The sequence below is a fragment of the Hevea brasiliensis genome, chromosome 10 (assembly GCF_030052815.1).
Source record: "Hevea brasiliensis isolate MT/VB/25A 57/8 chromosome 10, ASM3005281v1, whole genome shotgun sequence".
Taxonomy (NCBI): domain Eukaryota; kingdom Viridiplantae; phylum Streptophyta; class Magnoliopsida; order Malpighiales; family Euphorbiaceae; genus Hevea; species Hevea brasiliensis.
In genome coordinates, this window is record NC_079502.1 from 17581693 (window position 1) to 17597652 (window position 15960).

Here is a 15960-nt window from a genome sequence, read left to right on the forward strand (position 1 = left end):
TTATAAATAAATAAGTAAAAAGGGTAAATTGAATTGAAATATGATTTGGTACTCCGGCACACTGTGTGGCATATCTTGCTCGGCTACATTGTAGACGGGTAAGGGGTGTCACATTTAGTGGTATCAGAGCATTGGTTTAGGCATTTCTGGGCCTAGATAGAGTGCATACCATTGCATTGCATTTGTAAGTGTTGAGGTGACACTGATGCAGATCTGTTTGTTTTCTTATTTTGATTAGGATATGGATCCTGCTTCTCAAAGAGCAGTTGATGAAGAGGTGGAGAGTTGTGCTCCACCAAGGGCTAAATTTAGGGGCAGGGGAGAATCTGCTCCACCAGCAGCTGAGGCACCTGCCCAACCTCAGTTTGCATTATTTCAACAAATGACCGAGTTTTATTAGCAAATGATGGGGGCAATTCCACCACCACAACCACAGCCACAGCCACAACCAGCACCACAGAAGTCCCATCTGGAGAAATTACGAAAACATGGGGCTGTGGATTTCTTTGGGAAGAGGGAGGATGATCCCACAATAGCAGAAAATTGGTTGGATAGAACAATCAGAGTGCTGAAACAACTTAATTGCACCCCCGAGCAGAACCTGGAGGGTGTTGTGTCCCTACTTCAGGATGATGCATATCAGTGGTGGGACATAGTAACCAGTGAGGTGCAACCGAAACGGATCACCTGTGAATTCTTCTTCACAGAGTTCAGGAAGAAACATGTCAGTAAAGTATATTTAGAAGAGAGAAGAAGAGAATTTATCAGTCTGAGACAGAGGCAACTATCAGTGGTAGTGTATGAGCGAAAATTCGTCAGACTGAGCCGGTATGGGAGGGAGATAGTCCCTACAAAGGCAGAAAGGTGCAGAAGGTTCGAAGAAGGGCTCAATGACAATATCAATGTCATGATAACGGCATTGGAGATCATAGATTTTGCCAAATTAGTAGATGCTGCATCGAAAGTAGAAAGGGTCTGAATAAATGAGCAAACTAGAAGGGAAAGACAGCAGAAGAGGGGTCCAGGTCAATCCAGTTCATTCTCTGGTCCCAGTAAGAAGAATAAAGGTCCTCCTGCTCAGGGTTCAGGACAACCACAAGGTTAGGGTTAGTCCCAAGGGCCCAGATCACAGTTCACACCTAGGAGAGGCCAGTCCACACCATCAGTGGGTAGCTCTCCAGGGACGGTGTTTAGGGGACCAGCCCCAACAACTTCTGCCTATCTACAATGCTAGAAGTGGCATAAGGGGGACTGTTGGCGAGTGACTGGTGCATGCTTATGGTGTGGATCTACAGAACATTAGATCAAGAATTGTCCGAAGAGGGCTACTACAACTGCTCCAACACAAGCTGACATACCTGCTCCTGCACCACAAAGGGGTAGGAAACCGGGTAAATTTGAGGCAGCTGGTCCATCACTGAGGCCTGCATCTGAGTCAGCTGAGAGGCCAGAGGCCAGAGTACCTACCAGAGCTTATGCCATCAGAGCTCAGGAGGAGCAAGATGCCCCGGACGTCAACAGGGGTACATTCTCTCTCTACAACACTTCTGTGCATGCATTAGTGGATCCAGGATCCACTCATTCCTACATCTGCATCAAACTACCCGTAGAGAGGGGAGTTTCGGTAGAGGAGAGTGATTAAGATATTCTGGTCACAAATCCACTAGGCCACAGTGTGGTAGTGAATAAAGTGTACAAAGGTTGCTCGTTGAGGATTCAGTGGTATGAATTCTCGACAGACCTAATTGAATTGCCCTTCCACGAGTTTGACGTGATTTTGGGAATGGACTAGTTATCACACCATCAGGCAATAGTTGATTGCAAATTGAAGAGGATTTCTTTGAAAACTTCTGAGGGCAATGAGATTATTGTTGTGGGTAAAAGGACAGATTTCTTGTCCAATGTTATCTCAGCCATAGTTGCAAGAAGATTAATGAGAAAAAGCTGTGAAGCTTACCTAGCACACGTGGTTGATACTAGGCAGGCTAAGCCGAATCTGTGTGATATACCCACAGTAAGAGACTTCCCATATGTGTTTCCTGAAGAATTACCTAGTTTACCATCAGAAAGGGAAGTCGAGTTTGCTATTGAGGTAATGCCGGGTACAACACCAATTTCTATTGCTCCTTATAGGATGGCACCCACTGAATTAAGAGAGTTGAAAATTCAGTTACAGGAGTTGCTTGATAAGGGGTTCATAAGCCCCAGTGTGTCACCATGGGGAGCTCCGGTGCTGTTTATGAAGAAGAAGGATGGAACCTTGAGATTGTGTATTGATTATCGACAGTTGAAAAAAGTAACTGTGAAAAATAAATATCCATTGCCCAGAATTGATGATCTGTTTGATCAGTTGAAGGGAGTCGGTGTATTTTCAAAAATTGATCTCAAATCAGGGTATCATCAGTTGAGGGTAAAGGATGCAGATGTGTTAAAAACTGCATTCAGAACCCGGTATGGGCATTATAAATTTCTAGTGATGCCGTTTGGGTTAACAAATGCACCAGCAGCATTTATGGACCTTATGAACAATATCATTCATCCATATTTAGATCGGTTTGTAGTGGTCTTTATTGATGATATTCTGGTGTATTCCAAGGCCAGGGAAGAACATGATGAACATTTGAGGATTATTCTGCAAACCCTGCGAGAAAAGAAGCTATATGCTAAGCTGTCCAAGTGTAACTTCTGGATGAGTGAAATCTCTTTCCTTGGACATACAGTATCAGCAGAAGAGATTAGAGTGGATCCCAAAAAGATAGAAGCAGTGATGGAATGGAAGTTTCCCAGAAATACAACTGAGGTCAGAAGTTTCTTGGGGCTAGCTAGGTATTATCGAAGATTTGTGAAGGGGTTTTCTCTTATAGCTGCTCCAATGACCAAGTTGTTGCACAAGAATGTGAAATTTGGCTGAAACGACAAGTGCCAAGCTAGTTTTGAGAGTCTGAAGGCTATGTTGACAGATGCACCAGTGTTAACACAGCCAGTGTCGGGAAAAGACTTTGTGGTCTACAGTGATGCCTCGCATAATGGGCTAGGGTGTGTATTGATGCAAGAGGGGAAAGTGGTTGCCTATGCTTCCAGCCAGTTAAGGCCACATGAACAAAACTACCCTATTCATGACTTGGAGTTAGCAGCAATTATCTTTGCACTAAAGATATGGAGGCATTATTTATATGGTGAAAAATGCTACATCTATACAGACCATAAGAGTCTAAAATATTTGCCAACCCAGAAGGAACTCAATCCTAAATAGAGGCGATGGATTGAGTTCCTAAAGGACTATGATTGTGTGATAGATTATCATCCTAGGAAGGCAAATGTAGTTGCTGATGCCTTGAGAAGGAAATCCGTCACAGCTTTAAGATCACTAAATACCTGTCTGTCCTTAGCTCAAGATGGAGCTATTTTGGCTGAGTTACAAGTGAGGCCAAACCTGCTACAGCAGATACAAGATCGGCAGAAGGCAGATGAAAAATTAATGGCCATTGTGAATAAAATTCCAGAGGGAAAGGAAACTGATTATGAGGTGAAAGCAAATGGGTGTCTGTACTCCAGAGGAAGAGTGTGTGTACTAGATGATGGGGAACTGAAGACTAGTATTCTGAAAGAAGCACACACTAGTGTTTATGCTATGCACCCGGGAAGCACAAAAATGTATAATGATTTGAAGCCTCATTATTGGTGGCCTGGTATGAAGAAGGATATAGCTGACTATGTGACTAAGAGTTTGACATGTCAGCAAGTTAAAGCAGAACATCAAGTTTCATCAGGATTGCTACAGCCTATAAGCATACTTGAATGGAAATGGGACCGGGTCACTATGAATTTTGTTAGTGGTCTACCTCTCACCCAAAGGAAGCATGATGCAGTGTGGGTGATAGTGGATAAATTGACGAAGTCAACACATTTTCTACCAGTTAGGACTGACTACTCACTGGAGAAGCTAGCAGAATTATATATCAGTGAGATAGTTAGACTGCATGGAATCCCACTTTCCATCATATCTGATCAAGACCCAAGATTTACATCGAGATTCTGGAAAAAGTTACAAGAAGCCTTGGGCACACAACTTCATTTTAGCACGGCTTTTCATCCTCAGACGGATGGACAGTCAAAACGAGTAATCCAGGTAAACCTAGAACCTAATTGAATTTTCACAATTTACAAATTGAAATGATAGTAACAATGTGAATTATGCAATAGATCCTGGAGGATATGCTGAGGAGTTGTGTCATTGAGTTTTAGGGGAGTTGGGATAGATATCTTCTACTGATAGAATTTGCATATAATAATAGCTACCAAGTTAGCATTCAAAGAGCCCCGTACGAAGCACTGTATGGGAGAAAGTGTAGAACCCCCATATATTAGACTGAATTGGGCGAAGATAAACTGGTAGGACCAAACTTGGTGAAACAAACTCAGGAGAAAGTAAAAATAATCAAACCAAATTTGAAGGTTGCCTCAGATAGACAGAAATCTTATGCCGACTTGAAAAGAAAAGAGATAGAGTATACAGTTGGCGACAAAGTATTTCTCAAAGTCTCACCGTGGAAGAAAGTACTGAGATTTGGGAGAAAGGGTAAGTTAAGCCCTAGGTTCATTGGCCCATATGAAGTCATTGAACGTGTGGGACTAGTGGCCTATTGGCTAGCTTTACTACCAGAACTGGATAAGATCCATAATGTATTCCATGTTTCTATGTTAAGAAGATATCGCTCAGACCCTTCACATGTCATCTCCATGGAAGAGATTGAAATCCAATCGGAATTGACATATGCAGAAGAACCTATACGGATCCTAGCTCGAGAAGTGAAGGAATTGAGAAATAAACAAATTCCACTGGTGAAAGTGCTTTGAAGGCACCACAACACTGAAAAGGCAACTTGGGAAAGTGAAGAGATTATGAGACAATATTTTTCTCAACTGTTTGCATCAGGTAAATTTTGATGACAAAATTTTTATTAGAGGGGAAGAGTTGTAACATCCTCACTTTAGCTAGTCCATGCAGTCTACTGTTCAGGAAATCAATGTCAGTTTGGGCAGCTAGAATGTTTGAAATTATGAATAGACTAGAGTGAGGAGTTATAAATAAACCAAATAATGCTCATAAAAATTAAGGAAAATTTTTACGAACAAAATACACTAAGGTTAAACGAGCCGAAATCCCAGTGATGAGTAACCCGAAGGGGAAGTGACGGTGAAGGCCGTTAGCAACCCTAGACCGGGGGAAAACCTCATGAAATGATTTTTGGGACTTCAGGGAAGGATTATTGGGGGTCCCAATGACAATAAAATGTTAAGAAAACACAAGGAAAATTTAATCAATCGGTACACACAATTTTGGCTCGTTAAGCCAAACGGAGGGCGTTTTGGTCATTTCATCTTCAGAGATAATTTTTGACCAACTTGTCCATTTATGTAAGTGAATTATATGACATAAAATATGAACAAACATTGATGAAAAATTATTTAAAAATGAATAGGAAAAGAAAGAAAAGAAAATGGAAGTAAATTAGCTTTATTACATAAGCATTACGTAAGCATGAGATAATAAATATGCTTTGGCCAATAAAAAATCACTAAATATATTAAAAATACATTAAAAAGAGAAATAATAAGTCAAAATTTCAAAAAGCCATCTGCCCTTATCTTCTTCTCCAAGCCGAACCACCTTCCTTGCCTTGTCGACCATTTTCAAGCTAACCAAAGCTTGATTTTCTTGGTTCTCACCCATTAAAACCTAAGTTTTCCAACACAAAAACTTGTTTTTTCATCTTGGTGAATCTTTTCAGAGTAAAAAGAAGTGAAAAAGAAGAACCCTAGCAAGTTTGAATTTCACTCCATTAGAGGTTAGTGACTTAACTTGCTTTTCTCTTTCAATTTATGTTGAAGGAGTGTGAATGAGTGTAAATTTACAAAGAAATTTAATAAATACCATGTGTATGCCCACCCCTCATTTTCGGCAGCCTTGGATGTGGCAAGGTTTTGATGATTTTCATGGAGCTAAGGTGGTAGTATGGATGCCCTTAGTATTAATCTTTTAAGTGAAATGATGAAATGCAAGTTAAATGCATGATTTGAGATGTCAGGGTTAGGGTTAGGGTATAAAATGGAGACCTTGATCATGTAATGGTGAAAGTGAGTTTTAATGGTCAATTAGTGACCATTTGGTTATGTGTAAACAAGAAATGAAGTGGTTTTTGTAGTGGGAATTGAGGTTAGTGTGGCCTATAGGACTGGGCATGAGTCCAGCAAGTATGAGCAGCAACAATTAGAATTGTAGAGGTTCAATTGGTGCAAGGCCAATTGAACATGAAACTAGACACATAATGGCACAACGTTGGTGAAGAAACTATGCCCAGAAAACCAAACCAAGTTGACCTAAAGATTGCCCTAATCTGGGTGACCTGCATTCTGCTTGGACAAAATGATCAAATAAACAGTGTTTAGTCATTTGGCCATAACTCAATGTAGAAAGGTCCAATTGACCTGAAATTTTACCAACAACAAGCTGAGATGTAGGCCTACAACTTTCATGAAGAAACCTAACCTAAATTATGATCATAACATATTCAAAAAGTGACCTACAGTCACTGCTCAAAATACTGTAGATTTGGTCAGTCTAGAAAATCTGGAAAATTTGTAATCCAGCCAGTTGTGGTTTTTGGGTCATAACTTGAGTTAAAAAACTCCAAATGGAGTGATTCAAAAAAGGAAATGTAACTAGACAAAATAAGGAACAACTTTCATGTTGACTATTTTGCCAAATTCCTACTGCAATAATGACTAATGGAACAGTAAATACAAAGTTTGAAATCTGAAAATTTTGAATAATTAACATTAAGCTTAGAAATGGTATTGGCAATCAATACCAACAATTTTAAAATACAAAATGTGGTATGTTGGGAGTATTAAAACCAATGTACCTATTTTCCATGTAAAAGTCAATATTTTTGTTAACTAATGAATTAAATAGTAACACCTAAACTTGAATTTCAAGAATTGTATAAATTAAGAGTGCAATATGCCCTAGTACACCTAGCAAGATTGGTTTGGATAGGTTGGCATACCAATAGAGTTCTGTTAGCAGTACTGCATATGGCTTCATGCCATTCTGTATTTTATGGCCTCACGTGCCATTCTGTGACATAATATTCATTGGCTATGTTGGTTGAGTTGTTATATTTGGGTTTTATCCCTGATAATTATTACAGCTTATTAACTGTTCTGTTGCACACCAGGAGACACAATGTGACCGATGGTGTGATGGTCTGAGGTACTTAGTACCCAGTGCCAGTTTACCCGTTTATCCAGTCCAGTCGACTATTATGGGTTACTCGGGCAATTATAATAAATCTTACTAAATTTTAATCGAATAATACTACAATAAATATCAGAAATTAAGTCTATCAAAGATGTAAATATATATTTTGCATATTTACTTTATTTTAGTTATTATATTTTATATTGTCACCACTAAGCAGAATTACTTAAGGCGTCGCCTTTGCCACGCGCAGGTACTGGAGACATAGCTGGGGAGTCAAGCAGACCTCATACTAGTGACAGTTTACCCGTTTATCCAGTCCAGTCGACTAGTATGGGTTACTCGAGCAATGATAATAAATCTTACCAAATTTTAATCGAATATTACTACAATAAATATCAGAAATTAAGTCTACCAAAGATGTAAACATACATTCTGCATATTTACTTTATTTTAGTTATTCTATTTTATATTGTTACCACTAAGCAGAATTGCTTAGCGTCGCTTTTGCCACGCGCAAGTACTGGAGACATAGCTGGGGAGTCAAGCAGACCTCATACTGGGTGAGCTTTCAGATCTGCACACGGAGTCCAGAGTCACCTCACATTTGCAGTGCATTTGGTAGGACATTAGGCCACTTTTGGTATTTTGGTATTTTGTATTTTGTATTTTATAAACTTCTGTAATGAATATTATAAACTCATGTAATTATGCTTTTGATGTAATTATCTATGAACTATGTTCAGTAATAAATGTGAGCATTTCTCATTGAATTGAGTGTGATATGGAATGAATTGAATTTTGAGATACTGAAGTGATTTGAGAAATTGTTGAAAATATGTTGGTGGTTGATTGAGATTGAAATTTTGATTATATTGGAAGTGTTTTTAACAGATTCAGAAGAACTATTTTTCCAATTTACAACCGGCACTCTGTCAAATTTTCTATAAAATTTGCAAAAAATTCAGATTAATAAAAAAAAATTATAAATAAATAAGTAAAAAGGGTAAATTGAATTGAAATATGATTTGGTACTCCAGCACACTGTGTGGCATATCTTGCTCGGCTACATTGTAGACGGGTAAGGGGTGTCACAATTAATTTAACTTTCAGAACAAAATTCAAATTAATAGATCAATCCAAACATATTTGTTTTGTATCAGGTTAGCGGATTGATACTCAATTTCTCGAATTTTTTGAGCCATTCAATTTTATATATTTCATATTTTGTGTGGATTGAAATAAATTAATTATCACTTTAGATAGGATAGATTTCCCAAACCAAGCATAATAAATCCACTCATTTCTTCACATTTTCTCTGGGTTTAAACAGCAGACTCCATCCTTACAATTCCTTCATAGGTCTCACACTGCTATCTTTCTTTTGTTTTTGTTATTTTTTCATATTTTCCATTTCATTTGAGTAAAGTTTGAACTCCGCTTAAGTAGTTTGCGCTTAGCCGGTCCCAAGCCTGGATAAAGGAGGAGGGTTGCAGTAGGTGACAACCAGCGTAAAAATTTCGTCACACCTTATGATATGGATTCAAATGATATAAATGTTGGGACGTCCTCTACTTACGACGCGCTACATCGGAGCTTAGGTGTAGTGAGAAATATGCAAGGGTGTAGGGCATTCACTGAAAGCAACGCGCCATGCCGGTGTCCGGGTGTGTTGTTAAATGAGAAAGGGTTCCCACATTATGGACGGGTGTGGGTAAAGAAGTTAGTCCATAGGATAGATAGTAGAACAGATAGTGGAATAGAACATAAGATAGACATAGAAAACAATAGAAGATATCATTGAAGGAGACTAATTAGGAAGAAACAGGATAGGAGGAGGATCAGGGTTAGTACTTGGAATGTTGGATCACTTACAGGAAAATTAATGGAGCTTATGGATACCTTGGAAAGGAAAAGTGTGAATATTGCTTGCATTCAGGAGACTAAATAGGTAGGAGAGAAAAGTAAAGAAGTGGGTAATTCAGGGTACAAACTGTGGTTTGGCGGAAAAGAGAGAAACAAGAACGGAGTGGGCATAATCATAGACAGGATATTAAAAGATCCTGTAATAGCTGTGAAAAGATTAGGAGATAGAATTATACTAGTAAAGCTAGTACTAGAAGGAGAAACAATAAATGTAGTTAGTGCTTATGCCCCACAAATAGGACTAGATAGTGAGAGTAAAAAAAGGTTTTGAGAAGATATAGATGATTTAATGTAAAACATACTGAATGAAGAGAATATTTTCATTGGTGGAGATTTGAATGGACATGTAGGAAGGATAGGCAAGGTTATAAGAATGTTCATAGATGTTTTGGTTTTGGCAGTCGAAATGAGGAGGGAAAAAGCATCCTGGATTTTGCTATGGCATACGACCTAATACTAGCAAATACCTACTTTATAAAAAGAGAGTCACATTTAGTAACTTTCAAAAGTGGGCAACATAAAGCCAAATCAACTTCCTCTTAACCAGGAAGACAAATAGAGCTCTATGCAAGGATTGCAAGGTCATTCCAGGAGAGGCTTTAACAAGTCAACATTGGTTAGTGGTCTTGGATGTCAAGTTTAGGAACAATTCAAGTAAGGTCACAACTCGAACAAAGTGGTGGGAGTTCAAAGGAGTAAAGCAATTGAAGTTCAAAAATGAGCTTCTTGAGTCCAAAGCATGGAAGCTAGATATGGAGGCCAATGATATATGGATACAGATGGCATAAAAGATTAGAGAAGTAGCTAGAAAAGTACTTGGAGAGTCTAAAGGACATGGACCACCCTCAAAAGAGAAATGGTGGTGGAATGAGAAAGTACAAAAGGCAGTGAAGAGAAAAAGGGAAAGGTATAAGAAATTACCTAAATGTGATAATAATGAGGCATATGAACAGTACAAGATAGCAAAGAAAGAGGCAAAAAAGGCAGTTAATCAAGCAAGAGCATAGGCCTTTGAAAAGTTATATGAGAAACTTGAAACTAAAGAAGGGGAGAAAGATATTTATAAATTAGCAAGGAGGAGAGAAAGGAAATGTCAAGATCTTAATCAAGTTAGGTGCATTAAGGATAAAGAAGGAAAAGTGTTGGTGAAAGATGAGAACATTAAAGAAAGATGAAGAAATTATTTTAATGATCTCTTTAATAATAGTCAAAATGGTAATAGCGTGAATATAGACTATAGAACAGAGAAAAGAATGTGAATTATACTAGAAGGATTATATCTTTAGAAGTAAAGGAAGCACTTAAGAGAATGAAAGTGGGTAAAGCCTGTGGACTCGATGGAATACCAATTGAAGTGTGGAAGTGTTTGGGAGATATGGGAGTTGCATGGTTAACTAAATTATTTAATAAGATTCTAAACTCAAAGAAAATATCTGATGAATGGAGGAGGAGTATTTTAGTACCTATTTTTAAAAATAAGGGAGACATACAGAGTTGCTCAAACTATAGAGAAATTAAACTCATGAGCCATACTATGAAGTTGTAGGAGAAAGTTGTGGAGCATCGACTACGTCATGATACTTCCATCTCTCTCAATCATTTGGCTTCATGCCCGGTTGTTCAACTGTGAAAGCGATCTTTCTCATTAGAAGCTTGATGGAGAAATATAGAGATGTGAAGAAAGATCTACACATGGTTTTTATTGATTTGGATAAGGCTTATGATAGTATTCCAAGAGATGTCTTATGGAATGTGTTAGAACAAAAAAGAGTATCTATTAGGTACATAAAAGTATTGAAAGATATGTATAAAGGAGCAACTACTATTGTGCGCACAGTGGGAGGGGACACAAGAGATTTTTCTATCTCAATTAGATTACACCAAGGATCAGCTATAAGCCCTTACCTTTTTATATTAGTTTTAGATGATTTGATGAAACATATACAAGAGAGTATTCCTTGGTGCATGATATTTGCGAATGATATTGTTCTGATAGATGAGACGCGAGAAGGAGTCAATAGAAAACTAGAGCTTTGGAGAAGTACTATAGAGTCAAAGGGCTTTAAGTTAAGTAAAAAGAAAATAGAATACATGCGTTACAAGTTCAGTGAAAGCCAAACTGGTGATAGGGAATGAGTTAGTTTGGATGGAGTGGTACTGTCCCAAAGTAATCACTTTAAATATCTCCACTCAGTCCTTCAAGTAGATGAGGGATGTGAGGAGGATGTTAGTCACAGGATTAAAGCCGGATGGTTGAAGTAGAGACGTGCCATGGGAGTTTTATGTGATCGTAAGATTCCCAATAAGTTAAAAGGAAAATTTTACCGTACAACCATACGACCGGCTATGTTATATAGTAGTGAGTGTTGGGCACTGAAGGAGTCGTATGCGTCTAAGATAAGAGTTGCAGAGATGAGAACATTAAGGTGGATGAGTGGCCATACTAGACTAGATAAAGTCCGTAATAAGAGTATTAGAGAAAAGGTACGAGTTGTGCTAATTGAGGATAAGTTGAGAGAAGGGAGATTGAGGTGGTTTGGTCATGTAAAGCGTAAACATACGAAAGCTCCAATTAGACAAGTAGAACACATTAGGTTAGATGATAGAAAGAAAAAAAAGGGGTACACCTAAATTGACTTGGAGGAGAGTAGTACAACATGACCTAGAAACATTACACATTTTTTAGGATCTAACCCAAAATCGTTTAGAATGGAGAAAATGAATCCATATAGCAGATCCCAAATTTTTGGGATAAAAGTTTAATTGAGTTGAGTTGAGTTGTATTTGAGTAAAGTTTGATCCTTAAAATTGTAGTTTTCTGGACTGATTTATTGATTATTATTGTTATTATTATTGTTATTATTATTATTATTATTAACTTTCATTTTGTATTGCTAGTCTTCTTGGCAGCATATAATATGAGATAATTTTGGATTGGAGAATGGAGATTGGCTAATTTATATATAGAAAATTTCATGCAAGCTAATTAATATATTTTTTTGATTTCTTCTACGAAGAAATATATAATATTTTTCTTTGGTAAATCGTAATTCAATTTGATGATCTGGATCTTGAGACCTTTTTTATACTTGCAAGCAAAGGGAAGGTACTAATTGTGTGCATAGACATGAGTATATAAAAGAGAATTTAATGTTGATAATAGATAATATTTTATGATTTTTCATTTTAAATATATATTTATATTTCTGTCTATTTTAAAAGCATTCACATCTAAGTGGGATTTATAAAATTATAGAAAATTTATAATTTGATTATCCTATATTACATTTTAGTTCTGAATTTTGAAAAATTAATTATTTAGTCTTTAAACTTTGCTTATTTACACTTTAGCCTTTAAATTTTTAGAAATTAATTATTGAGTCACTGAATTTTAAACTATATCATACTTTAGTTCTTATAATTTTAATATATAGAAAAATTTAGTCATTCTGTCAATAGATAAAATTATTGTAAATATTAGAATTATAAGAGCTAAATTATTTTAAATATTAAAATTAAAGGATTAAATAATTTATTTCTCAAAATTTAGTGATTAAAGTGTAATACAGTGTAAAATTTAGAAATTAAATAATTAATTTCTCAAAATCTAGGAACTAAAGTATAATATAGAGCAAAATCCAGAGACCAAATTATAAATTTCCCTAAAATCATTACAAATATAGATTTGATATCTTTCATGTAAAGAAATATTATTTTGAATTCTATATCTTTAATTTTATTAATTAGTTGTATTTTAAATTGCATATAACAATTTGATAGAAACCGATAAATTTAAACTAATAATCCTGCAAATTTCACTTAACTAAAATCTATAAATGCATTTTAATTTACTTATAATTTTATAATTATTTTTAAAAATTTAATTTTTTAAGGAAATTTATAAAACAATTCAGAATTAAAAAACAAACTCATTAATGTTGCTTCAGTTTGCGCTAATCTCAGGAAGGAAGAGAAATGGAGTATGGGAATGAAAACCGCGACTTGCGACTGCACAAATCTGCAGTTCATGGCAACTGGAGCACTGCAAGTAGAATTTTTGCTGAAGATTCTGAAGCATTAACTGCCAAGATTTTTGGCTTTGAAGAGACTATTCTCCATGTTGCAATTACAGCAGGTCACTCCATTGAATTTGTGCAGAAACTTGCAGATAAAATGACAGAAGATATGGTGGGAATTGAGAATAGAGGTGGTAACAATCCTCTTCACTGTGCTGCTATGGTTGGAAATACAGAAGCAGTAAAGATATTGGTGAAAAAGAATTCAACATTAACACAGGGAAGGAACTGTCTTAATGCTACGCCACTTCATTATGCTGCTTCATATGCTCATAAGGAAACTGTTCGCTTTCTTCTATCAGTGACTCGGGATGAGCACCCAAGTCCTTTCGCTGGCGAAGATGGTGTTAGACTTCTCAACGCTCTGATCACTGCTGATTTTTATGGTTAGTGAATTCTCCCAACTAAATTTCAGATTGGCAAGAAATTAAACTTTTGATTAGTATTGTAGTCACAGTATCTATAATTAGAGTTCAAATCCTAGCAAGTCGCATGCCCCTTGGTAAGGTGGTTCTGTGCTTGTGCATTCTCCTAACTTGTTCTTTATGAGCAGGCATCGCTCTTGATCTATTGAAACACCATCTCACATTAGCACGTGGAAGAGATCAATATGGATTTACTGCTTTGTACACACTGTCTAAAAAGCCTCGGGCATTTGCAAGTGGAAGTCATCTTGGATTTTGCCAGCGTTTAATTTGTGGCACGTACTTGATCTCTTCATCCATTTTAATTGGTTCTATCACTGAATGAGCCTCTTTAATGCAGGTATTTTAGGTGCTGCAAGCACAGAAACTACTGTTACTCAAGGTGGAGATGTGGAGGATCAAATTGGTGGGGATCCAGAAGAACACCAAAAGGAATCCAAGAAATTCTACAACTCATAGAGAATACAATGCTGATGCATAAGCAAGCAATGAAGCTACTCAAAATATTGATTTCTGAAGTTTTAAAAGCAAGTGACTCAGAAATTTATAGTATGTTAGGACCTGCAACAATAAATGCGACTAGATTGGGTATTCAAGAGTTTGTTGCTGAAGCTATTAAGTCCTTCCCTTACGTGGTTTGGCACCGCGACCAGGATGGCTGTAATATTTTTCTTCTTGCAGTAAAACATCGACAAGAAAAAATTTTCAGTCTCTTTTATCAAATAGGTAACCATAAGCATATTCTTACATCACTAGGAGATAACTTTGGCAACAACATGTTGCATTTAGCAGCGAAGTTAAACGCATCAAACAAGATTTCTGGTGCTGCTCTGCAAATGCAACGGGAGTTGCAATGGTTCCAGGTTCTAAATTCTCCAATATGAGTCTCTTAAATTAACTCAAGATGTGTGTTAGTTGGCTTAATCCTTGGTTAACCTATCATCATTTATTTCTGAAATTCATTTTATACAGGAAATGGAAAAGGTTGTGCAACCATCATACAAGGAAAATATAGGCGAGAATGGGCATATTCCAAGAATTCTATTCACCAAAGAGCACAAGAATCTAGTTGAGACAGGGGAGAAATGGATGAAGGATACAGCTACATCATGCGCGACAGTTGCAGCACTTGTGATCACAGTTGTATTCGCAGCAGCTTTTACTGTACCAGGAGGCAACAACAGTGATAAAGGGATCCCAATTTACTTGAAAGAAACAGCTTTCATGATTTTTGCTATATCAGATGCCTTGGGACTTTTTGCTTCATCTACCTCATTGTTAATGTTTCTGGGCATACTCACATCACGCTATTCGGAAGAAGATTTTCTCAGGGCATTACCTATGAGGTTAAGCATTGGTCATATTACCTTGTTCTTTTCAATAGCCTCAATGCTCACAGCTTTCAGCGCTGCCTTTCACTTGGTTTTGTTTCATAGGGTGAAGTGGATTGCGGTTCCAATTGGCCTGCTTGCTTGTGCACCTGTTACCTTATTTGCACTTCTACAGTTTCCTCTCTTAGTTCAAATGGTCTCTTCAACATTTGGGCCCAGTGTTTTCCGCAAACAAAGCCAAGAAATAATCTTTTAGCTTCAGTTGATTTCCTCACTACCATTGGATATGTGATTGTATTTATGTGATGCATATAGAACCAACTACCAACAAATATTTTTAGCCAAGGATTATGAAGCCTAGAGATGCATAAAAAAGAACATATAAATATGCAATTGGAGGGTGATTTGAGCGGTATCTAGATGACTTGTACACCCTTTGACTTTTTATAACACCTTTATAAAGTTTAGGGGTTTAATAGTTACACTTATATAAATTTAGTGGGTTAAACAATTACATTTTTATAAATTTCAAGTATCAAATAGGATGCAATTAAATATTATTAAATTAAAGTGCATTTGATCATTATTAAATTAAAGCTCATTAATATTTAGAGTTGAAACGTGCAGAATATGGGTGTTGCAATCAAGGGATAGGTCGAGTGGAAACCACCACCTTCAGAATATAGATGGGTTAGTTAAGCAAGATGTTGAGGTTTCTTTTGCTGGAGGCTTGTTAAGGGATGGTGTTATGTACAGCAGAAGCGTGTAAACAGCAAAGAAACAAAACAAACACACAAAATAATAATATTTATATTGTTCACCCTCTCAACATAGGGTTACATCCACAAGCATGCCATCTTCCACTATCTTCAAATAGATCATATCAATTACAAGCTCAAATTATACTATCCATAAATCCAATTACACCAAAGAGAACT

The 15960-nt window shown here is 36.8% G+C and overlaps 1 pseudogene; it reads left to right on the forward strand.

Annotated features, from left to right (window-relative positions):
* Positions 1–13165: 13165 nt before the first annotated feature.
* LOC110664797 (protein ACCELERATED CELL DEATH 6-like) lies at positions 13166–15504 on the forward strand (annotated as a pseudogene).
* Positions 15505–15960: the final 456 nt, after the last annotated feature.